The following is a 24133-nucleotide window of genomic DNA, read 5'->3' as shown; positions in this document are numbered from 1 at the left end:
ACAAATGCCTAGTGCTTTATTATTTACAAAACCCTTTCTCCTACTGTATTGTGTTGAAACTTCTTGTTGGCCCTGTGGCGTGGGTGGTGGTATTTCCATTTTCGGAAGGAGGATGCAAGGTCAGCAGGCCGATGTGGTCACCTGCCTGAGGTTTTACAGCCAGAAACGGAGCTGATCCCAGATTCGACGCAGATATTCTGCCTCCATCAGCATTTTCTACCCTGCCAGCCACGCCTTATGCAGCTATTCGACAGTGCTGTGGGGTTTTTTTAATTTTATTTTTTTTAATTGAAGTTTAGTTGATTTACAGTGGTGTGCCAATCTCTGCTGTACAGCAAAGTGACTCAGTTATATACATATAGACATTCTTCTTTTCAGGTTCTTTTCCATTATGGTTTATCACAGGATATTGAGTATAGTTCCCTGTGCCGTACAGTAGGACCTTGTTGTTTATCCATCCTACATATACTAGTTTACACCTCGAGGTTGCTGCTTATGGAGCATTAGGACGTCACCTGGAGATTCATTAACCCCAACACAGGATTTCACAATCTCGACACTGTTGACATTTTTGGCTATTTAAGCCTGTTGTGGGGCTGTCCTATGCACTGTAGGATGTTTAGTGGTATCTCTGACCTCTACCCACTAGATGCCAACAGCACACACCTCCTTTCCTCCCCCAGTTGTGACAGTGAAAAATGTCTTCAGGCAGTGTCAAATGTACCCTGCGACACAATTGCCCCTGGTTAGACCTGTCATTTCCCTCTCTCTCTAGTTTCTAAAGCATCAGAAAAACTATTGAAAGCCCCACAAAGGGGCAGAAAAGAGGACAAGCAACACATTTCATGTGGAATTCGCTTCTACAAAAGAACATTGCGTTCTTATCCCGAGGAAGGATAAGATAGCCAGCATTTTTTAAAGTCAAAAATCACAGGGCTTCCCTGGTGGTGCAGTGGTTGAGAATCTGCCTGCTAATGCAGGGGACACGGGTTCGAGCCCTGGTCTGGGAAGATCCCACGTGCCGCGGAGCAACTAGGCCCGTGAGCCACAACTACTGAGCCTTGCGCGTCTGGAGCCTGTGCTCCGCAACAAGAGAGGCCGCAATAGTGAGAGGCCCGTGCACCGTGATGAAGAGTGGCCCCCGCTTGCCACAACTAGAGAAAGCCCTCGCACAGAAACGAAGACCCAACACAGCAAAATAAATTAATTAATTAATAAACTACTATCCCCAACGTATAAAAAAATCACACAATTAAAAATGTTTTGTAATAGAAAAGTTAGAATAGAGATCAGCTGAAATATGCACATACAAAATCTCCTGTAATCCAACTGCCCAGAGATAACTATTGATACAGTTCACATTATGCTTTCGCTCCTTCTAACCTTTTCCAACACAAGTGTATAAATATGTGTATCATTTTTCAAATAGGGCTGTGCCACAAATGCTGTTATAATCACTGCAGATATCTTTCTATATCTATGATATAGAGCTGCAGAGCATTTCATTGTATGGCTACAGTATAATTTATTCACTCAGCCTCCTTTTGTGTACATTTGTTTTGTATCTACTTTTGCTTTTGCTGTTACATGCAGAGCTCTGTTGAGGATTCATATGTGTGCATCTAAGCCTTTCACAGCTTTTTTTTTCCTTATAGAAGTAAGGAAATTTTAGCATCTACTGAACAAGGTATCCAAGTCATAATGTGCTGGATTGTATTTTGATTATATTACGTACTTTTGCCCCTTAAAATTATGGAAAGTGCATTGATAAAATTTTGATTATGCACTCAGCTTGCAGAATGGAGTGTGGAAAGTTCTTTGGTTTTCTGATTAAATGATGATTAATGAGAAACCATTTAAGTTTCAGGCCTTGCTCAGGAAAACCACTCTTAACTCAGGCTACTTCCTGAGTAGGGATTACAGCCCATTGACAATCAGTGAGTCTTCCTTTAACACTCTGTTCACTACTGAGAGTAATTTAGGGCTATGTTCTCATGAATTCTCATTGCTCAAGTATTTTTCTTATACGTGTTTAAAATGAAAAAAAAAACCTCGTGGTAAAAACACTGAAGCAGTACAGAAGAGCTTAAATATTCCCTACTTTACTCCCCCCTTGTTTTTTTTAATTCCCTAGATATTTTTAATGCAACTACAAACAATAAAAACATACAAAAATTTTTTTAAACCCCACAAACTGGACGGTATGCAAGGTCTGATCCAATTGGCTTTTTTCAGTTAAAGTTTCCTTCTATGTCTGCACCTTATTCTGTATAATTGGTGCCCTATTTGGGGTTGTTTCAGGCCTTTCTTTTTCATCTGCAGCAAAGCACCCTATTTATGTGAGTCCACCTGTAGGATAAATGCCTAGCAGTGGAGTTGTTGGGTTAAGAGTCTGTCCTTAGAATTTTCATAGATACTGCTAATTGCCCTTCTACCAATCGTGTATATATATATATATATATATATATATATATATATATATATATATATATATATACACACACACACATACATACATACATACATACATACATACATACACACACACACACATACATACATACATACCCTGGCTTGCTTCCAGCAGGCATTTTTTTTTCTGCCTGGCATAAACTATGGATTAATAAACCCTGTGGTTGAACCTCATCTATGGGAAGGGCCATAATTGGTTAGGAGGAGCCCACAGTCTCCCTAGTGACCATTCTAGGGATTGACTCCTGGCCTTGGGGGAACCAAGGGGGAGGTTTATTTACTGGCTTTCTCCTGGAATTGGTCTGGAACTGGCTTTTACTTTTGTCAACCTTGGAGTAAGAAGTACATATGTAAAGCTGGGAGACGATACCCAGGTAGGTGACTTTCTGGTGATGTTTGATGGAGTGTCTCAATTAGAATTGAGGTGGTTAGAAATGGACCTTTGTTACTAAAGAGGTTGCGATATTTACTTCTCAGTGAGTCTCTGAAATAGAAGAGCATGTCATTTAGCATTTGGTATGTACTAAATGTAACATGTCAATATAATAAATGTAGCTGTAATGTGATACAATCATTTCATAACCATTTTCACTCCCCTTACCTTTTCTGTAAAGTCTTTTCTGATGTTTCTCCCTTCTCCATCTTTGTCCACTCCATGTTGATAATTTTTTGTACTGTCCTTTTAAGAAACTGATAATTATGGTCAGTGCTGCATTTTGGACCTTTTGTTGTTTTATTATCTTATTTGTGACCAGCTTTGTCTCCCTAATCAAATGTTCACCAACCTTTGGTTTCTAGTCCTCATCGCCCTAGCACAGTGTTTGGCATATACGTATTTGGGTTGGCTGCTCACTTCAGAATCCTCCTTATTTTATGGGGTCTCTGGGCTTGGTAAAAGAGGACCATCCCTGGACGGCCCCCCTTTGGGCCCCAGGACGGTGATCATTAAGGTCTCTGTTGCCTCACTCTTAAGGGCCTTGCTTTCCTGCCCAAGGGAGGGCACAGCAAGATGCCATCTTTTATTGATTTTGTATTTGAAGCTGCGGAGGCTGGCCAATGTTTGAAAGTGGTTCCATGACCCCTGGTGGGCGCAGCAGCTGCCACAGCCCTGGGTAACAGTGTGAGGGACCTGTATTTTCTGAGAAGTCGGGGGGCTTTCTGATGGGCACTTCAAATGTTCACTCACTGCAGTCTTGGCCAGAATTTTTTGAGCCAGCCTGTGGTGAGCCACCCCGAGGCTGAGATACAGAGAGGAAAGCAGGGCTGAGGAAACTGACTTCTCCTGTCAGTGAGCCTGAAATTGGGGCAACTCTTGGTGTGTACCCCCTTGTCCAGTGCTGTAGCTAATGCTCGGAGATGACCTAGGAACTTGGGGCATGGGGGCCCTGCCCTGAAGGTGGAAGCTGATGTCTGTTTAGGTTTGGCCTCCAGCGGGGCTCCTTGGGCTCTCCTCTGCCTTCTCCTCATCCCTCCAGGGCTTACACCCGGGGCCCTGCTGATACTGCTCTCCAGGGAGCTTCCAGAGGCATGGCCTAGACCTCAGCAGGGAGTCTTAAGAAAGAAACAAGTGGGAGAATTTTATTTTTCTTACTGTTCAAGTAATAGATTTTCTTTTATAGCAAATAAAGAGAACCTTTTAAAGGCAGACAGTGTGATCCAAGGAAAATGGCCTTTGGAGCCAAATGGTTCTGGGATGGAATGTGGGCTCTGTGACTTTTTCCTTAAGGAGCTGTTATGAGTTGAATTGTACACCCACCCCAAATTCATATGAGGCTAGTCTAACTGGTGTCCTTGTAAGAGAAGGGGCCTAGGATACGGAGAGACACCAGGGATGTGCACACCAAGCAAAGACCATGTGAGGACGCAGAGAGACGGTGGCCGCCTGCAAGCCAAGGAGAGAGGCCTCTGATGAAACCAAACCTGCTGACACCTTGATTTTGGACTTCTAGTCTCCAGAACTGTGAGAAATAAATTTCTGTTGTTTAACCCCCCAGTCTGTGGTATTTGTTACGACAGCCCTAGCAAATGAATATAGGTCCTTTTAGCAAGTCAGCTCCTCCAATTTTGCTTCCCCCATCACTAAGGAGAGGACCACAACACCTGCCTTTCAGAGTCTATGTGAGGGACAGACATAATCCTGGCTTAGAGCAGGTACTCACAAATGGTGCCAGTGATTTAATAGTATAATGATAGAAACCACCGCCCTGTCCCCCACCTAGGTTTTCTGGCTTCAGCCTGATTTGAGAAATTTTTTCCTTTCTTTCTTTCTTTTTTTTTTTTTTTTTTTTTTTTTTACTTTCCTTTTAAGTGCTTTTCAAACAGGGTTGCAAAGAACTCCTGGGATCAGAGGAAGTGGGTACTTCATGGGTTTAACAAGCAATGAAATATTTTCTTCTGATTAATCCTTTTCATCCTTTTAATCTCCTAACATACTGGGGTTCCAGGTACAATTTTATTTAGGACAAGGATTCTGCTGCTAAAATTAATTGAAAGCACCTTTGGGTGTGGTATAAATATTTCCTGTACCTAATATCCTCTGTATTAGTTTGCTAAGGCTGCCGTCACAAAGTACCACCAACTAGGGGTACTTAAACAACAGGAATGTATTGTCTCACGGTTCTGGAGCCTGGAAATCCAAGATTGTGGAGTGGGTAGGGTTGATTTCTTCTGAAGTTCTGAGGGAGAATCTGTTCCAGGCCTCTCTCCTAGCTTCTGGGGGGTTTGCTGGTGATCTTTGATGTTCCTTGGCTTGTAGATACATCACCTTGATCTCTGCCTTCATCCTCGCGTGGTGTTCTCTCTGCATGTACATCTCCATTTCCAAATTTCTCCTTTTTGTAAAGATGTCAGTCATACGGATCAAGGCCCACTCAGATGACCTCATCTTAACTTGATCGTCTGCAAAGACCCTATTTCCAAATAAGGTCACATTCACAGGTATTGGAGAGTAGGACCTTAAACGTCTTCTGGAGGATATAATTCAAGCCATAACAGCAATGAATCTGGAACCCAATTTGCCATCTGTGTCCCTCTGCCTGCAGCTGGCAGCTTCCCAGGAGGAGTGTCCTCGCCTGGTCTACAGCTTCCATTCGTCTTGCAGGTTTTAGCTCAGAAGTCACCTCCTCAAAGAGCTCTTCTGCAGCTACTGTCAGTATAGATTGATTGAATGAATGAAATAGATTACGGAGTAAAATTGAAATGTGACTGAGACTTATGCCGATATTTTGCCCTAAAAGTGTTAGGGAGCTTCTCTCTACCCCCCATAAATGTTACTTGTAGCTTTCTTGTATATCTTGGCTGTGTCACCACTACAGATGCTATTTAAGTATCATTTTGTGCCTGTGAATTGAGATGTCGGGCACCTCCCAAATGTCATGATGTTTCCTATTCTGTGTGCAGAACATGCCAGGAGGACTCAGTCTGTTGGATTTTATTTTTTTTTTGCAGTGAATTACAACTTAATTATGATTTTACACTAATTCACAGAGCAAAACTGGCTAGAACCCTTCTCTGAAAGACCTCTCAGGTCTAGAAAACCTACGAATTATGAGTAAGGGAAGCATTTACTGATTCCAGTGAATCGGTTTGTGTTTATTGAGTATGCTCTATTTGCTAAAACCTTGCTAGGTGCTGTGCAGACAGTAGGTAGTATAGATAATAGTTATGGCCTCCAGCACCACACAATTCATTTGCATCAAACCTTCAAAAAATAAACAAGAATCCACGCAAAGTTGAATGAGGATGTGTAGTGTAGAAATTAAGAAGAAACGAGTGCTCACCGTGGGCCAGAGGGTCAGGAAAGGCCTTGTGGACAAGCTTAGCTTAAGCGTAGGCTACATCTGGAACAGGTAAAGATCCGAGGAGAAGAGGAAAAGTACTAGTCCAGAATAATAGTAATGCACCGTGGAGGTATATAATAGTCCCAGTGTATATTGAGCGACTTTGTTTTAATAAAATTAATTTTGTTCATAGCATAGGTATGATCTGGTTTATAATAGGAAAATATTGGGAACAACTAAGCTTCCCATCAACTTGGGAAGAATAAATTGTAGTACATCTCCATACTACATGGGGTACTCCACAGCCAGAAAAAAGAATGAGAACACTTTTTACTGACATGGAAAGACCTCCCAAATATATTGTTAAGTGAGAAAAGCAAGTTTCGGGAGAGGATGAGTCATATACTAACCTATGATACTTGGTTAAAGAAACTGGAAGATATGCAAGAAACTAATTACAATTAGGAGCAGTGGTGGTAAACTGGGGTAGTGGGAGCTAGATTGTGTGTCTGTTCGTGTGTGTGTGTGTGTGTGTGTGTTTTATTTTAGGGATTTGAATGATATAAGTGTATCCTATTCAAAAGGGTAAAAAGAAAGCTAGGCATGCTGACAGTAGTGTTAGCTCACACTGTTGCTACTCTGAAATTGATTGCAGTGTCTCGGGGGCTCTGCCTTGCTGGGACAGAATGAATGAAGATTACCAGCTACACTAGGCATCTAAGGGATAATAAGCCCTTGCGTTTGCTCAGACAAGGAAATTCTCTTAACCAGGTCTTCACTTTTATGGGTTATCACTAGAAATGTTTCACATGTGCACCAGAGTAGAGGGAATAGTATAATGACCCTCTTTGTACCCATCGTCCAGTTCCAGCAATCACCAGCGGCCGGCCAATCTCATGTCATTGGTTCTCCCTCCTCCTTACTCTCCCCCTCCACCCCGACCTTGATTCTTTTGAAGGCAGCACCTTTCTCGTTGTTTTATTTAGAATTATGACTCAGACCTCACGGATCCCACCATGACCCCAGACATGCAGAGAAAATTGGATGCTTGAGGTGGAAAAAATTGTCTTTAACTGAATTTGGCTCATCTCCTTAGGTGCAGTTTTTAAAAATTATGGTGAGATACACATAACATAGAAGTTATCATCTTAATCATTTTTAGAGGTACGGTTCCGTAGTGTCAAGCGTATTCACATTGCTGTGCAGCTGATCTCCAGAACTCTTTCATCTGGCAGAACTGAAACTCTAGCCATTAAAGAACAACTCCCCGTTCCTCCTCCCACCAGCCCCTGGCAACCACCATTCTACCTTCTATCTCTCTGAATCTAACTACACTAGGTACCTTATATAAGTGGAATCATACTGTATTTGTACTGTGGTAACTGGCTTATTTCACTTAGCAGAATGTCCTCAGGGTTCATCTGTACTGGAGCATGCGTCAGAATTTCCTTCGTTTTTAAGGGTGAAGAATATTTCATTGTAGGGATAGACCACATTTTTGTGTATTCATTCATCTGTCAATGGACTCTGGGGTTTACTTTATGCCCCCATTTAGAATATAGTGTTTTGTGGCTCATAATAATTTCATGCCACAGCACCATGATCTTCCAGTTAAGAGAATAATCCTGAGCAGTTTGAGAATTTTTATGCCAAAAACTTGACCTGCAAAGACCAGCAAACTTTCCCTTCTGCTCTTGGGACCGAGGGCACCTTTTTTTCTTAAAGCTCTGGTATTGAATTTTGTCTCTCATTAGACTAGCTTATGAATTTAGAGAGAGCGGGACAGAGGGTGGGGAGGTATCTCCCTTTGCCTGGTACCTGGCGCTGTGCTTGGTGCTGGTTGGGTGCTCATGAAATGTTTGTTACAGAATGAACCATACTTTGGACAAGTCACATAACCATATCTGTGTATTTAGGGAGTTGAACCAGATGAATTCTAAGGCTCCTTTTAGTTCTAGCACTGTTTGAGTCCATTATTAAATCTCATGCTGAAAACTTCAGACTTTGGAAGACTGGAGAGTGGGGATGGGGGAGAGGGATTTTGGGGTAGATACGTTTTCAGTGCCCCTTGAATTTTACCCCAGAGGCAGTCACCTACAAATAGAACCACCCCAGGATAGAGTGTTTCTTAAAATAACGTTTTGGATTTGAGATTTCCTCTTTGTGTGGTGATAACATTCTTCGAATAACAAAAAGCCACCAGCTAAACAGTTATTTTGAGTTTAGCTTAATTGTGTACCACATTTCTTAGATATACAAGAATAGAAAACAAACCTACTCTTCACATCATCATCTTTTCAAAGAATCTCAGAGTAAGTTGTAGTTATAATTTTACCATGAGAAGAAGTCAAGGGAATAGCAACTAAGGAAAATGAAGCTTCCAGAATCAGAGATCAAAAAGCTGGTAAAGGGTTTCCCTGGTGGCGCAGTGGTTGAGAGTCCACCTGCCGATGCAGGGGACACGGGTTCGTGCCCTGGTCCGGGAAGATCCCACATGCCGTGGAGCGGCTGGGCCCGTGAGCCATGGCCGCTGAGCCTGCACGTCCGGAGCCTGTGCTCCGCAATGGGAGAGGCCACGACAGTGAGAGGCCCGCATACCGCAAAAAAAAAAAAAAAAAAAAAAAAAGCTGGTAAAAAACTACGGAGGGAGATGTGATTTGAGTATTGAATCTTGTTGATTTTCTGAACTATGTGCTGGTTTCTGCATTTTTGTTTTAAGCCCGGTTTCCAAAAGTCTCTTGCTGGCAACCAGATGGTCGTCAGATAATTGATATATGTTCATTTTAAGCCCATTTGGGGGAACAGTGGCCTGGATTTTCCAGTAGGAAGATTTAGTAATTCTGTTGGTCTTTGAATGCCAGCAGGGTTTTTTTGGAAGTTGAGTTCTCTAATGTCTTGGAAGTAATCCATGGAAAATTGGAACCAATGAATTGATTGCATGATGTACTTGGGATAGAAAGTTAAGGATATGGATACAGTTATTTTAGTTACAAATGTCCAGCTTTAGAAGTGGTAAAATTTGTAAAATTAGATGAGAATTTTTTTTTTAGTGTTTACAGTTTTTGCCCACTTGTTTCCCAAAACTTGAGTTAATGAATATGAATAGACATCTAAAATACATTCATCTGATTTTATTCCCCATTTTCAGAGAGTTGTTCAGAGTTCTGGGGTCTGTTATTCTATCATCCTAATGAATGCTTTTCAAAGAAAAATTCTTTAAAAAATAGTGGGGTTTGCAATGAGAAAAAGGGTCGTGAGTCAAGATGCTTAACTTAATTACATCTTCAGGTCCTGGGAATGAGGATGTAGACATATCTTTTGGGGGGACAGTCACCATTCAACCCAAGCACCAAGCTTGGAGCACCAAGCCAGGATGGGGCCTTTGCAGGAATCATACTGTGGGCCTCAAGAAGCAAGCAGAGAAAGAAACCCTTCTTTGGCAATACTTTAAAGCAGCTCCTGTTCATATTTAGGTATTTAATTATTATTATCATTTTTATTGTGGTAAATAGTACATAATACAGAGTTTACCATTTCAGTCATTTTAGGTGTACAGTTCCGTAGCATTAAATATATTAACATTGTTCTGCAACCATCACCATGATCCATCTCTAAACCTTTTTCATCTTCCCAAACTGAAACTCTGTACCCATTAAACATGAACACCCCACTTACCCTCCCCTCAAATTATTATTATTTTAAAATTCTTTCAGTTTTTTTAGATGTGATCATTTTAAAAAATCTGGTCATTTAAAAAAACTTAAAAATGATTTTATTGAGGCATATTTTACATATCATATAATTCGCTCATTTAAAATATACATTTCAATGATTTTTAGTAAATGTACACAGCTGTACAACCATCACCATAAAATGCTTTAGAATATTTTCACCACCCCAACGAGACCCTTCATGCTCATTTATAGTTCTCTTTCCCACCCCCCAGTCCCACTGCCTACTGTCTGTCTCTATAGATCAGCCTTTTCTGGACGTTTCATGTAGAGTTCCACTGAAAACTTAAAAAAATACATTTTTTTCTGAGTGTAAAATGTGGAGAAATACAATCCCATCACCTGGGAGCTCATTAGAAATGCAGAATCTCAGGCTCCACGCTGGACCTATTGAATCAGAATCTGCATTTTAAGAAGATCTCCAGGGGATCGTTATGCCATTTAGATTTATAGAAGCCCTGAAACATGGTATTTACTATATTGATCCTTTGTTCCCTTAGTGTATTAGGAGAATTTCCCCAAAATCATTAAATCTCTTCTGAGAACATTTTAGTCCCATTGTAAGAATATACCACAGTCTGTTTAACCAGCCACTTCAGGGAAGACATCAGGTTTCCCATCTTTTTTGCCACTGAAAATAAAACTATGGTGGCCATCTTTGTATGTAAATCTTTGTGTATAGTTTCACATCCACTGTGCCAGTACTTCTATTTCTTGGAATTTGTCCTAAGGCAATCATTATAGATATACTGCTAAAATTTAGGAAGTGTGTATAAGTGCTGATTGGTGTAGTTGGTCATTTAATGCACCATTTTCCTGGAAACTGGACCTCAAGCCAAGCAGATAATGGGAAATCTGGACCCCAGTGTCTGATGTCAGAGCATCTTGCTAACTCTCACCTCCATCTTCTTGAATTCAGCTTCACTGTTGAATGAGATGAGTGAATGAAAATGTCACCGAAAGGTGAAGTACGGGTTGTTACTAAGCAGCAGTGAAATAGAAAGTGGCAAAAAACTGGACTTGTGTGTACTAACTTCCTCTTTTGTTAGAATCCTATCCTCCGTAACCTTACAACCTCCATTGGTTAGTTCTTCCCTTGCAAGGAGCCCAACATGTCACTCCTGGAAGCCCCTGCTGCCTGTATAGTCCATAGCTCACTACTCCTCCAGGATGGGAGGTCATGGTCACGGGAGTGACGGTCTCTTCCTCAGAATGTACTAGGCTTTCAATTAAGTTTTCCCACTTGTCACAAGGATCGTAGTCTCTTAAATATTTACTGGTCTCCCTCGTTCCTGGGTCCTTGGGAAGTAAGTGAGGAGATCAGGCCTCGCATATCTGCCTCTTATCTGCCCTCTTGCCAGGGTCATTAGACCGAGGAGGAATTGGATGCTTCTAAGAGGGGGAGTCAGAATTTTGCCGTTTCCTTTTCTGTACTGCCATGTGCTTTGAGCTTTCCATGGCTGTAATATTTCCTGGCAAGAACCAGTTTTTTTCCTGGCAGGTAGGGGGTAGAGAGGAGCACGCTATGAAAGTGCTCATTCCTGCAAGTTCAGATCCAGCTCACCACTTCGGAGGCTCTTGGACCTCCTGTAACCTTGCGGTGCGGGCAACCTTCTTATTCTTCTGGACAGTGGTTCTCACACCAGCGTGGGTGTCAGCACCTCTGGGAGGGCTTGGTGGAACATAGACTGCTATAGGCCCCACCCCTGTGACTTCTGATTTAGGAGGTCCGGGGTGAGGCCAGAGAATCTGCATTTCTGACAGGTTCCCGGGGGATGCCGCTGGTTTGCAACTCCCCTTCTAGAGCCACTGCTCGGGGCCTCCCTTCTTCCCCGGCGATCACTTCCAAGTTGGTGAAACAAGACGCTGGAGGCCCTGTGTTTTTAAGCCTCCTGCAGCCGAGGATCCCATCCAGACGTCCAGATGCAGCGCCTTGCTGTGGGAGTGCTTGCTCGCTGGGTTGGTGAAATTTGGCTAATGAGTGAGGCTTTAGATAGGCCCTTCTGAGTATAAGGAACATCAGCTCATTCAAGTTGCTTCACGTAGCTGGACTGGGGTTACTGAGTCGTTTAGGGAAATAGGGGACTCGGGGGATATGAACAGGAGCCCCAGGTCCTTAGGGCCTTGAGGGAACTTGATCCAGAAAGCCAGCAGGTGCGGGACCCTTGCATTTCCCTTCACGCGGGGCTGAGCTGAACATTACAACCTTCCAGCCCCAGCTCTTTCTCTTGACTTCCTCTCCCCCAGCGTAGGATTTTTGCCTCAGCTAGGGCAGGGCGGCTTCTCCTGGAAGGGCCCCGGTGGCAGCAGGCTCTTTCCCCACACAGCCCCAGCCCGCTGGTGGTGGAAGCTACGGCCCTTAGCCAAATGGGGAGGGAATGGGCTGTGGGGCCTCGAGGGCTTAGCTTTTCCATTTACCCCGAAAGGCTTGAGGACAGTTACTGGCTTAGGGGAGATGGAGGGCATCAGTCATCTCTTGATGGGCCTTTGCAGCCTTGGTGGTGGCCGTGTGCTGTTTCAGTACAGGTTTGGGTGGCAGGTGGTTGGCAGTTTGGTATAAAGTCAGGGGTACATTAAAATAGTCAGGATGGCAAGGGCTCCTGTGACAACTAATAGAGGGGTTGGCTCAAAGGGCCCGGCTGTTAAGCTAGATTTACACCTAACTCTATTGTCCGTCAGCCCAGGGCCCTCACTGCCTCGTGGCCACGTCAGCCCCCCGCCTACCCTTATTCTTTCTGGGAGTGTGTGCTCCACAGAGTTGCGTCTGTGAGGTGGTGTTTTCCCTTCTCCCCCAGCATCTTCTTTTTTATAAAAAATTTTTTTTTTATTTTTGGCTGTGTTGGGTCTTCGTTTCTGTGCGCGGGCTTTTTCTAGTTGCAGTGAGCGGGGGCTACTCTTCGTTGCGGTGTGCGGGCCTCTCATTGCAGTGGCTTCTCTTGTTGTGGAGCATGGGCTCTAGGCACGCAGGCTTCAGTAGTTGTGGCTCGTGGGCTCTAGAGCGCAGGCTCAGTAGTTGTGGTGCACGGGCTTAGTTGCTCCATGGCATGTGGGATCTTCCCGGGCCAGGGATCGAACCTGTGTCCCCTGAATTGGCAGGTGGGTTTTTAACCACTGCGCTACCAGGGAAGCCCCCCAGCATCTTCTTGCTAGACCACCTGAGCAGGGATCTGCAGGCCCTGGTCAGAAAACATTTCTGCATCAGACTCCCTCCAACAGCAGGGGGATTCCAGCTCCCACCCTGAGGAAGTGTGACCAGTTATAAGTGTGTGGTATTTTGAGAGTTCTGACTTTAGATCATTTTGAAGAAAGTGTCTTCTGAGGTCTTCATTTTCTGTAAACTGAACGGAAACAGCTAAATCAGTCCTTTTCGGGGGGATGAATTCTTGGCCCGCTCTGTCTCATCCTTTGGGCTGATCATGTTGCTGCTAAATATCAGCTGAGCCCCGCGAGGACACTGTGGGGGAAGGATACCGTCTTGTTGCTGCCAGTGTGCAAGGGGTAAATTAGGCTGCGGTGCTTGAGAGTGAAATTATTAAATATCGATGGGGGATAATAAATGTGAGGGAGCTTGCAAATCTTTTGATATTATAGCTGTTTCAGTGAAAACACAGCTGCTAAGATACTTTCCTAGCTATAATTGAGAACGTAATTTTCTTTAAGGCCATTTAAGCCAGGTCTTCCGTGCCTTTGGGTCATTAAGAAGCACAGATCGGGGTGAGTGAGTCTCTGGAAAAGGTGAGTAAATGTGGAGCAGAGGTGCCTAAACCACAGAACGGCACCATCAAGGGCCCAGGTGTTCCGAGCAGACCAAGGACTGATTTGTTGCGTGGTTTATTAATGGACCAGAATCAACACTTGACTAATACAGCTAATTCTTCTATTTGGAGTTAATTGCACTAAATTTCCCCCAGTAATGAGGATTTCGAGTAAGCACGCATGTCGGTTTAAGATACAGCGCTAATATTTCATGAGCAGCATTGAATGGGGCATGATGTTTAAGTCAGTAGTTGAAAATGTGAGGTGAAACTTTCCCCAAAAGACTTATAGGCTGAATAAGAGCAGTTAATTGGAAGAAAATCAAGCCTAACCAATATTTCAATCGTTGAGAAGCCAAGTGAATGTGAAAGAAAAGAAACCCTTCTCTGGTTCCGTGACGTTGTCCCTTTCCTGGCATATGGCGGAGCTTCTGCCAGTGGCGTGGTGCTTTACCTCAGCCAGGCTGACAGGAACGGAGGGAGCCTGGCTGGGCACTGGCTTCAGGCTTTCGGGGAGGGGAGTGGGGGAAGAGCTGTTCAGCTGTCGGCTTTCCTCACCGCCCCCTCCTTCAGAAGCCCGGGTGGAGCACCGCTCAGACGGCCTCTTGGCAGGTCTGGTGTGTTTTGAGGTCTAGCTTTGCAAAGTAGGATGGCCTCTGCAATTATTACTTTTTTCTAGCCAGGACCTTTCTGGATTTCTCTATTTTTTTTTTATTTATTTATTTTTTTTGCGGTACGCGGGCCTCTCACTGTTGTGGCCTCTCCCGTTGCGGAGCACAGGCTCCGGATGCGCAGGCCCAGCGGCCATGGCTCACGGGCCCAGCCGCTCCGCGGCATATGGGATCCTCCCAGACCGGGGTACGAACCCGTATCCCCTGCATCGGCAGGCGGACTCTCAACCACTGCGCCACCAGGGAGGCCCGAGAAGATAGCTTTTAAAATGTAAAGTTGAAGATTCGTTTTTGGAGGTTTTAAACATTTTCTCAGTTTATTGGGGAAAACAGTATGAACTAGAATTTCCTCAGGTTTAAGAGGTTAACAAGTTAGCATCTCTGAAGATTACCAAAAGGGTATACACTGAAAATTTTTTTCACTTTGCTCAAATGGTTGTTTATAAAAGTTAGGATGTAAAAACCAAACCACACACTACAGAGTAGGAAATCAAGCACTTTTATTTATAGCAGAAAATGGGAAAAAGATAACATCAGGGTCAAACCCCTTAAAAAGACAATAAAAAAAGACCGTACAGTTAGGACTATGGGGATATGTTTTTTGATCCATGAGGACCATTTGACTTTGGCGACAGTGACTGATTTCCCAGGATTCTGCCTCTTCAAGTCATGTAGGCTTTGCGAATGCTGACGAACAGCTGCTAACTCTGTTTTGTACAGAAGAATAGCACTGGGTGACAGGGTGTTCTCAGGACATAAGCCGCTCCCCAAAGCCACATGCCTTTCACATGGCAGTGCCATCAGCTGGGGCCTGGGGAGGAAACGCCGGTCCAGACCCTCCCTGGATGTTCATTTAGCTGTTCTGAAAATGATGGTTCGCATAGATGTGTGTGTGCGCACGCACAGGACTGCGAATTGCTTGGTGAAATTTGCATTTGAGTTCAGAGATAGGAGCTGACATCTGTGAAAGCAGCAGGCAAAAGAAGACGAGTGAATGTGGATGACTCAGATATGCACCTGACCCTGTGGCTTTACAGTTAGAGAAAAGAAAAATACATTTTCTGCTCAATTTGAATAATTGGAAATGAGGTAGAATTCCAAGGAGTGAGTTGTGATCTAGGACAAAGGAGCCCCTAGAATGAGTGGCAACTTGGTAAGCTAGAGGTGGAGAGAGGAAGGAAACACAGCTATTAAGGTTACCTTCATGATGGATCGCCTCTGGGGCCTGAAGGATCTCTTCTTCTGGGTGTCTCTGCTCTTTGTGTATCTGTGTGTGTGTGTGTGTGTGTGTGTGTGTCTGTCTGTCTGTCTGTCTATATTTCTCTTTATACATGTCTGTGTCTGTATGTCTGTGCCTGTTTGTCTGTGTCTATCTGTGTGTGTCTGTGTGTGTCCATCTGTACGTGTCTGTGTCCATCTCTATGTGTGTGACTGTCTGTGGGTCTGTGTCTGTCTGTATGTCTGTGCCTCTGTGTGTCTGTGTGTGGGTCTCTCTCTCTCTTCTGGAGTAAATAGGTTGCTCCAGGAACTCTTGTCAGGCAGAGTGAGCTGGGCTGAGTCGAAGCCACATCTGGTTTCTGACCAGTGCAAAAAATGCTACAAGCAGACAAAAATAGGTGTGCCACAAAGCCCCACCCGGTGAGCAGGTTTCCTCATGGTCATGTGGCACCTGTCATGGGGGTGGGGGGGAAGGTGAGGAGGAGGAGAGAGCTGGAAGTTTCGGAATTGTGTGTAATTTGGAGCTCACACCCCCCTGCCCCACCCTTTCCCTGACAAACCACCCTGCACTTCTCATTTTGCATTGCTTTCACCCTCACCCATCTCCATGGGATATTCCCAGAATTCTGAATGCTTTCTTTGACTTTCTCTTCTGCAGAAACTGTTCCTCCTGGGAGTCATTATTACAGCTCCCATTAATTTTCATGTTCAGTGTTCAGTGTTGCAAAGGAGAGGAAATGAGGGAGTGTGGGTGGTGACTCAGGAAGCTGAGAAAATATCCCTTATTATGTCTAGAATTTTCCCCTTGAAAATTTAAAAACTGGCCCCGAGCTGTTCTGGCCTGAGTTTTCTGATTGCTGTCTTTCCTTTGACCTCTCTCCTTCCATTTTTTTCCCCTTGCTTCTGCCTTGACGGTCCCAAAGCTTCCCAAAGCTGTTAGAGGTGACTGGGAACCCCCTTTATTGAACGATTGCTCTTCAGCTGTTTGAGTTCACCACTAGCAATGGATTTCTCCTAACATCGCTCTCGGAAGCAGAAGGGACTCTCTTATTGTCGGTAATAACCTTGAGTGTTAAAAAGGACACTGTCATCAAAAATAATTTGAGTAACTTTCCTGAGCTATTTTCCCTCTTTTTCTCTTCCACTTTAATCAGTGTTTTGAATTTCTTTAATTTTTTTTTACCACAAACACAGGTATTTTCTTTCTTAATGTACATATTTAAAATTTATAAAATGAAGAAAGGAACGTGAGATGTAAATAATCTTCATCCCACCTTCTAGAGATAACCATGGTTGAGAGTTCACTTTCTCACTTTCCAGTCATTTGTCTTAAACATGGATAAGTATTATTTTTCTACAAAAATGGGATCATACTGTAGGTGGTATTTTGCAACCAATTTTTTAAAAAAGGTTTTAACTGTGGTAAGATACACATAACAACATTGTGACCAATTTTTTAAAGTATTCAAAACTATTAATATTTTTATTTTTAGAATAAATAAAACAACTAAAATAAAACAAATGCTTAGCAAAGGAAAAAAATTAAAAGTAGTGCACTAAAAAGATACACTCTTAAAAGAAATAACGTCATTTTACCTGGATACCAAGTCTTCACTGTAACCGATTTTTAAGTTTAACATAGTATCACTTCATTTTCTACAACACTGGTAATGTTTTGCAAGCTTTCTGAAGTTGCAGAACCCTCTCTTCAAAGGCAAGTCAGATGGAAGCAGAGCCGTACCATTGAGGCAGGGGTGGGGAACCCAGGCTGATCCTCTCAAGGTCACGGTCCATGGTTACCCTCCCCATAGCCTTTGAGGGGTCCTAGGCATCCCGACTACTCTCAGTAGTCAACTTTGAAAACACAAAGCCCTACCTCATTGTGTCCCAATTGTTAATATCTTAGATTGCTCTAATTTTTTCATAAAGAGCAAATTGTGATCCTTTAAATCCACCTTTGAGCACATCTGCAAATACTTCCCTTGGATGAGTGTCTGTAAGTCGAGTTACTGGGTTTAGAGCATGAGTGGTTTTTGCTTCGTTTTTTTCCCCAAGACATATGATCCCTGTTGCCAACTGGTCTTCGCCAAAGTGTGCCAACTTGGACTGCCACCAGTAGCATAGGAGAAGGCTCCATTCCCCATTCCCTGGTTAGAATCTCCCTTACAAATTCAGTGTCTCCTGCAGTGTATCTCATTGTTTGATATTTGCATCTCTGGTTACTACTAAGTTGATATTTTCATATGTCTGTTGACCATATGTAGTTCTTCTCTGGTGAACTGTTATTCATAACTTCTGCCCATTTTAACATTTAGATGTTTGTCCATGAATCCCAGGGTCAGAAACTTTGGTCTATACTGTATGTTTACATTTTAAGTGGGCGAGGAGGATTGCGGGCTGAGATTATTTTCATAGTTGGATTTCAACCTAAGAACTTCGAAAGGATAACATTCTGGATTTTGATCTCTGATTATATGATATTGTATGTCTTATCTGCTGTTTAGAAATGCTTCATAATATCGATTAGAGAGAAGATTAAAGCCAATGGCTGCCTTGTTTGGAGACTTTCCTAGGGGTTTTGTTTATCTTTATTACTCCATGCTCACGTTAGAATGTGAGAGTTCAATCTTTTGACTTATTACAAGCACACACTGTATTAAACATCTTCTACTTGAGAAAGACATGAAGTGCCCCATGTGCATTTTGGCATTTATGTCATGAGTAACGTCAGCCTTACAATAGCACCGTGGCTTTGGGTGTTTTTGCCTAGAAAGTAGTTAAGACTTTTGTTTCCTTCTGTTTGTTTGCCAAGTGATGGTAAATCAATAATAATATTGATTTGAAAGGGAGCAAAAACATGCAGTGATTATTTGCAATGAAAACAAATTATAAATAGAGTGGAGAGCCTCTTTTTACTTAACAAGAGGTTTATCTATTTTCAAGATAGGAAACTTTACATGGATCTTACTAATTAACAAACTCTGTACTGAACTTGGGCCGACAGGAAAACAAGATGTAAAATGCTGAGTTCTCTCTGACATTTCAACCCGAATCCTTCAACAGTCACATCTAGGCTTTTGTGGATGTTGAAAGTGTCTGAAATAATTAATGTTGTACTCCTGCGTTGACTCATAAATCAGGCCACGGGATTACTCATCAGAAAATGCAGCACTGGGTATCAGTCTTGGAACACTTTGGCTTCATTTTAATCTTCCTATTGTGAACATCTATTTCATGTTGAAAATTCAGCATATTCTGTTTCTTCCGAACATAGACACCACAAATAAGTATTTTGTATGTTTATGTTTCTTTACCTTCAAGGAGAACACAATTCTTTGCTCATATTGTCCAAGCTCTAAGACAGATGCCAGCCAAAATTGTTCCGTGCGTCTGGGAATGCCCATGATACATGCTATTTGGTTATGGGGCTGAGTCAGTTACGTTGGATGGATTTTAGCCTCATTCTGAGCGATTACTGGGGTCATGGATAACATGTATTGAGTTCAGATCTCTCATTTATAAGGTGGGGGTATGAATTATAAAATGATGCTGTTAATTTTGGTTGAACCCTACGTATTACCGTGTGCTTTTTTCCCCTCCAACATATCATGGAGCCTTAAAACAGAGTCACCAGCATGCCCTTTGTGTATTGAACCTTTTGGCGGTGCCTTTTATTATTGAGCTGGCATGGTTATAGCTGATTGGCCCAAATGGACGGAGAACAACAAGATGGCTCAGGAGGATAATAAATCCTGCAGTTCTCTGCATCTGTGTTTGTGGCTGGGTAAAAATCTCATAAATTGCAACCATGTGGCATGTGTGTTTTATGTGTCTATGTGTTTCGTGTTTGATTGCAGTCAGTTGGAAAATTGATAAAAGTACGATGCATTGTTATCGACACGTCTCCTACGTGTGACCGAAAACCACATGGCTCGTTTGTTGGGCTCCCCAGCGTGCCCTGGGTTCAGAGCAAATTAACCTCCACGGAAGAAATACCGAGCTCTGCTGGAACCAAAGCTAAGTTTCTCTTATCAGTGGTGGGGGCAGAGAGAAGGTTGATCATGAGAGGACAAGGGCAAGTTGAGAAATTGTTCAACATCTCAGGCAGTTAATTATTGCAGCTTCCCAGCATATATGAAAGGAGAAACGAGAATAACTGCAACAGAGATTATTTTCCTTCATTGTTGCATCCACCTGCTATTTACTGTGAACACTCCAGGGAGAAGAGCTGCCAAGCAGAGGCGAGCTTTAAAAACCCAGAGTCTCAAGCATGCTGTGCCTGCCTTTCTGGTGTTGAGGGATGAGGGTGGGGCAGGGCTGTCACCAAATTTTTAGATCAATTTTTAAGCTTTAAGGACAGATTTTATAAATATGAGCTGCTGCCGGCCCTTTTAAAAAAATCCCTTTCTACTCTAAAAATAGTTTGCTGGGAGAAAGTTTGTGAGTTGTTTATTAAAGAGAGACTCAGAAATTCAGCTGTTTCCTAATAAATAAGGAAATTAAAAAGTATATATACATATACATATATATGTGTATCAATCACCGTGTAGCTCCTGTCTGAAAGCATATGTGGCTTCTTGGGAAAGAAACAAGATTTCTGAGGTGTTAATGCCAATGTAAGAATGTGGAAGAAAGTTCAGAATTTTCCCTTTTGGCCTCCCTTTTCAGACCCTCCAAATCCTACTCATTTCTTATCACCAAATTGGTATGTTATCCCTTTTGGGAAGGCATTTCATTCTCCCCAGGCAGAATGAATGGCCCCAGCTTCTATTCTTACCCGTACCCTTACTCTCCTGTAGCACTTTGTATTGTTTTATAATAACCTCTAACATTTACCGGGCATTGTTCTAAGCTCAGTTCATGTATTATTTTATTTAGTTGTCGTAACAACCCTTGAGTTATATACTGCCATTATTCTCATTTAAAAGATGAGATAGGCTGAATAATGGCTCCCAGAAGACATTTACATTCTAATCCCCAGAACCTGTGAATATGTTACCTTATGTGGCAAAAGGGACTTTGCAACTATGATTAAGTGAAGGCTCTCAAGATAGGGAGATTAAAATCACCAGGGTTCTTATAGAGGGAGGCATAAAGGTACCAAAAGTAAAAATAGATAAATTGGACTATATAAAAATTAAAAACGTCTGTGCATCAAAGAACACAATCAACGGAGTGAAAATAAAATGAAATGGGAGAAAAGATTTGCAAATCATATGTCTGGTAAGGGGTTAATATCCAGAATAATAAAGAACTTTTATAACTCAGCAACCGCAACCCCCTCCCCCCCAAATAGCCTGATTAAAAATGGACAAAGGACCTAAATGGACATTTTTCCAAAGAGGATTTACAGTTGGTCAATAAGCATATGAAAAGATGCTTGACACCACTAATCATTAGGGAAATGCATATCAAAACCACAGTGAAATCACCTCACACCCATTAGAATGACTGCTATACAAAAAAGTAACAAGAACCAGTGAGGATGTGGAAAAATTGGAACCCGTGTGTACTGTCAGTGGAAATGTAAAATGGTGCAGTAAATATGGAAAACAGTATGGCGGTTCCTCAAAAAATTAAAAATAGAATTACCGTATGATCCAGCAATTCTACTTCTGGGTGTACATCCAAAATTATTGAAAGCAGGGTCTCAAAAACATACTATATACCCATGTTCATAGTAACATTATTCACAATAGCCAAAAGGTGAAAGCAACTCAAATGTCCATCAGTGGATACGTGACTAAACAAAATGTGGTATATCCATACAATAGAATACTATTCAGAAGAAGACTCATGCTACCATGTGGTTGAACCCTGAGGACATTATGCTAAGGGAAGTAAACCAGTCACAAAAAGATAAATACTGTATGATTTCATTTATATGAGGTATCTAAAGTAGTCAAACTCCTAAAGACAGAAAGTAGAACAGTGGTTACCAGGAGCTGGGGGGAGGGAAGAGTGGGGAGTTGTTGTTTAGTGGGTACAGAGTTTCAGTTTTGCAAGATGAAAAAGTTCTGGAGACTGGTTGCACACCATGTGAACTTACTTAACACTACTGAACTGTACACTTAGAAATGGTTAAGGTGGTAAATTTTGTTATGTGTAATTGACCACAAGTAAAATTTAAAAAAACAGAGGGAAGTGGGAGGATCAGTGTCTGTGACGATAGAAGCAGAGATCAGAAAGAAAGAGCTTTGACAATTCTACATTGCTGGCCTTGAAGGTGGAGGAAGGGGCTATAAGCCAAGGAATGCAGGCAACCCCCAGAAGCTGGGAAAGGCACGGAAACCATCTCCCCTAGAGCTTCCAGAAGGAACTCGGCCCTGCCGGCACTTCGATTTTAGCCCAGTGAGACAGTTTCTGGACTTCTGACCTCCAGAACTTTAAGAGAATAAATCCACTTTGTTGGTAAGAAAATAGTATGAGGACTATTCCGTTCAGGGAGGTTAGTACCTCGTTTGAGGTCACCCGGTGATTAAGAGCTGGTGTGAATACCCACTCCACTTGGGGTTCCAGCCTTGCTAGGTGGTGAGGCCCTGGAGATCAGGGGCCATCTTGAACCCCACTGCATGATGAAGGGCCTGGCACATAGTTGGGACTTAATAACCTTGGCAAAAGGATTTAAAAGTGATGTTGCATGCCCTTTCTTCTATTCTTCTGTTACTGTGTCCTGAATGCCATAGAGTTAAATCTAGGACACCACAGGAAAAGAAAGTCAAATGGATGGTAAGCATATGAAGAGCTCATCAACCTTATTTTTACTAACTAAAGAAATGTAAATTAAATATCATTTCTCTTAACACACTGCAAACATTAAGAAGTTTAAAGATACCCAGTATGGAGAGACCAGCGCTCTTCCATGCTGTTGGTGGGAGTGTCATTGAGACAAACTGTTTGGAGGCCAGTTTTAACTGATCTGTTAAAAGTAAGGATGCACCAAATGTTTGACCCAGAGCTTTCACTTTTTGGGAATTTGTCCCTAATTACACTTGTGTATGTGTGCAAAGTCACAGACACAGTGATGCTTGACGTAGTGTTGTTTGTAATTGCTGAAGACTAGAGACAACTACATGGTTTTATGTGGGTTATATCCTGGAGGAAAGAGGACTGTCTTCAGCCCCAGGTTCAGATAAGTTATCCATTTAACCAGCCAAAGATACAGAAACTTAGCAGAAGGGGGATGTCCTCAGGGCAGGAGCAGGTGAGGTATATATTGACGTGAGGTGTATATTTTATGCTCCAGTCTCTACCCGCTGAGCCCCCACGGCATACGTGGCAGTGGAGATTCTGCCAGACCTTAGAAACAGCCGAAGTTTCATGTGCCACAAGTCTTTTTCTCCATCAGTGTGCCAGAGAGCCAGCGGTGACAGTGGGTGTACTTCCATTTACGGTATGGTGACAAACACGTGGCTCCCCATGCGTCCATCTGGGGGAGTGGAAGGCAGAGGCAGTGTCCGCATGTCCCCAGGGAGGTGTCTGCCCTCTGATTTCCCACCCTCCCATTTCCCCAGGTTCCCCTTGCTCCCAGCTCTGATTTAGCACCCTTTAATCTGGGTGTTTCTGATTGGTCAGACTTCCATGTTCTGTAATCTCCTTTCCCTCACAGCCAGATCGTCCACTCTGATACTGGTATACTCTAGAGTTGGATTCCTTGCTGCTTCAACAAAGGAAACACTGCATATTGTATGAGTCCATTTGTGTTAAAAACAAGTAGGGATGCACCTGGGGACACACACACACACACACACACACACGCAGACTACTCATTAATGGTTCCTAGGGGAGGAGGAATGAGATTTTTCGAGGGAATAGGTATACCTTTACCTTTTGCTTTATACCCTCTTTTACTGTTTGATTTATTTTGGGGGGACAAGCATGTATGCCTCTAAAATTGTTAACTTTTTAATCAAAGTTATGGTATATATAATGTATATGTATAATATTTGTGTATAATATATACGTGTGTGTGTATGTGTGTGTGTGTATATGCTTTAAAACTCCTATTTGGGTAAACAGCAGCTCCTTGTCCCTTCTCATGTCCTTGTCTTACTTTTAACACACAATCACTCTTCAGTTCGAGCTGTTGTTTCTAGTATTTGCTGCTCTACTTCTAAATAATGGGCAAGTGCTACTATCTCTTGCTTTGTCACTTATAGGACATTATCTGTTACCTATGATGGTAGTTGAAGAATTTAGCTCTTTCACCACCACCCCCATATGCCATCCTCCTTGTATGTGCTCACATCGTAGGTTTTGGTTTAATCTCTATTTAATGTTTTCATTACTATAGCGATGTTGACATTTATTGAAGCGTGAATATACTGTAATTAATTTCCTTATATAACTTGTCATTTTCCCTAGAGATAATAATTTTGTTTGTTTGTTGAGTTGTCCTAGGATATCCAACTCTTCTCCTACCTCTCTCCCCCACCGCCTCACTCCATCCCTGTACCCCCCCCTCCTCCCCTCCCCTGCCTGGAAAAGTACCAGTGCCTTCCAGCTGA

General features: G+C 42.6%; 1 protein-coding gene across 6 annotated transcripts in view; it reads left to right on the top strand.

Moving 5' to 3' along the window:
* SH3KBP1 (SH3 domain containing kinase binding protein 1) overlaps window positions 1–24133 on the top strand; it is a 345258-nt gene that overhangs the window by 90970 nt on the left and 230155 nt on the right. Inside the window, exon 1 of one of the 6 annotated variants that reach the window (XM_082609980.1) lies at window positions 22019–22037. The exons of the other annotated variants lie outside the window; for them this stretch is intronic. The gene's annotated coding sequence lies outside the window, so the exon portion shown is untranslated. Of the gene's footprint in view, window positions 1–22018; window positions 22038–24133 lie in introns of those variants that run through there. 6 annotated transcript variants of the gene reach the window in all.

This window comes from Mesoplodon mirus (assembly GCF_964341445.2).
Source record: "Mesoplodon mirus genome assembly, chromosome: X".
NCBI lineage: Eukaryota > Metazoa > Chordata > Mammalia > Artiodactyla > Ziphiidae > Mesoplodon > Mesoplodon mirus.
This window is presented reverse-complemented; position numbering and strand designations above follow the sequence as displayed.